Below are 2,411 nucleotides of genomic sequence, written 5' to 3' on the forward strand. Positions count from 1 at the left end.
AGGAAATGAAGCCTTCCTGGTTGTAATCACAGCAACCGAAGAAGCAGAAGCAAAACTGGAAGATACTGCTGTGGTTCAGGAATTTTCCGATGTGTTTCCTGATGAACTACCTGGACTACCACCAGAACGGGAGGTAGATTTCTCCATTGAGGTTGTGCCAGGAACGGAGCCAATATCTAAGACTCCCTATCGGATGGCTCCGACCGAGATGGCAGAACTGAAGAAACAGTTGAACGAACTAATGGAGACAGGGTTTATCAGACCTAGCGTATCACCATGGGGAGCACCGGTGTTATTTGTCAAGAAGAAAGATGGTAGTATGCGACTCTACATTGACTACCGAGGTCTGAACCAAGTGACCATCAAGAATCGGTATCCCTTGCCGAGAATTGATGAGTTGCTTGACCAGTTGCAAGGGGCAAAGTGGTTTTCCAAGATCGATTTGCGTTCTGGATCTACCAGATCCGAGTAAAGGCGGGAGATATTCAGAAGACTGCCTTTCGAACGCGATACGGTCATTTCGAGTTTGTAGTCATGCCATTTGGGTTGACCAATGCCCCAGCCGTCTTCATGCAGTTGATGCACCGCGTATTCATGGATTATCTCGATGAGTTCGTCATAATCTTTATTGACGATCTCTTGATATATTCACCGGACCAGCAGACGCATGAAGAACACTTGCGGAAGATCTTATGGCGATTGAGAGATAATCAACTATACGCTAAATTCAGCAAGTGTGGGTTTTGGTTGCATGAAATCGGATTCCTTGGCCACGTCGTCTCGGCGCAAGGCATCCAAGTTGATCCGGCCAAGATCGATGCAGTAATGGATTGGAAGACGCCGACCAATGCGACTGAAATTCGAAGTTTCTTGGGTTTAGCAGGCTATTACCGTCGTTTCGTTGAGGGATTTGCTAAATTGGCAAAGCCAATGACGAAGTTGACGGAAAAGAATGTACGCTTCGAATGGACGGATGATTGTGAGAGGAGTTTTATGGAGCTCAAGAAGAGGTTGACAACTGCACCGATTTTGGCGTTACCGCGTCCAGGTGTTCTGTATGACGTGTATACGGATGCGTCGAGGCAAGGATTGGGTTGTGTTTTAATTAAAGAAGGACATGTGATAGCGTATGCATCTAGACAGTTGAAAAGACACGAGGAGAACTATCCGACTCATGACCTGGAGCTAGCCGCAATAATCCACGCTTTGAAAATTTGGAGATCTTATCTTTACGGTGAGAAGGTTAAACTCAACACCGATCATAGGAGTTTAACCCATGTCATCTCGCAAAAAGATTTGAACCTTCGACAAAGACGATGGCTAGAACTGATGGCTGATTATGACTTGGAAATTGCTTACCATCCGGGTAAAGCAAATGTCGTCGCTGATGCGTTAAGCCGGAAGAAGATATTGTCCGCCATCAAAGTATTGTCCTCATCACAAGAGAATATAGCAGAGTTGTCGGCTATATTGGGTCATTTGACGATTGCCGAGGATGAGCAGTTCCCAGATCTGAGAACACGTGTAATTTCAGAGCAGCGCAATGATCTAGAACTCATGAAGTACATACAGGAGATTGAGCGATATCGTGAGAAAGGATATCAGTTGGATGATGTACAAGCCTTGAGACTGCATAACCGGCTTTGTGTACCGGATAACGGTGAGCTAAGACGGAAAATCTTGCAAGAAGCTCATCAATCCAGACTGGCGATTCATCCGGGAGCTAGCAAGATGTATCGAGGCTTGCGACAGTGGTATACATGGCCCGACATCAAGAAAGACGTTGCAGATTTTGTTGCATTATATCAGACGTGTCTGCAAGTGAAGGCTGAACGACAAATGCCTAGAGGAAAGTTGCAACCATTAGAGATTGGATTGCCAACAACCCCGACGAAGAAGAATGCTATTTGGGTGGTTGTGGACCGATTAACCAAATCGGTACATTTTATACCGATCCGACAAGAGTACATAGTTGAGAGGTTGGCACAGATCTATGTGGATGAGATCGTCCGATTACATGGAGTGCCGAGTGAGATTATCTCTAACAGATATCCTCGCTTTACTTCGAGACTGTGGAATGCTATACAGGATGCATTGGGAACAAAGTTGAAGATGAGTACGACATATCACCCACAGACAGATGGACAGTCGGAACGAACTATTCAAACGCTCGAGGATATGTTGAGAGCGTGTATTCTAGACTGGGGAACTCCGTGGGATCGACACCTAATGTTGTGCGAATTTGCGTACAACAACAGTTTTCATGCTAGTATCGGTATGCCACCTTATGAGGCTCTGTATGGGCGACCTTGTAAGACACCACTATGTTGGACGGAAATCGGAGAATGACGAAACTTTGGGCCTGAAATTGTAGAGGAAACGACTGAGGTTATCCGAAATATCAAGGTTAA

Source organism: Tarenaya hassleriana, unplaced genomic scaffold (assembly GCF_000463585.1).
Source record: "Tarenaya hassleriana unplaced genomic scaffold, ASM46358v1 Cleome152, whole genome shotgun sequence".
Taxonomy (NCBI): domain Eukaryota; kingdom Viridiplantae; phylum Streptophyta; class Magnoliopsida; order Brassicales; family Cleomaceae; genus Tarenaya; species Tarenaya hassleriana.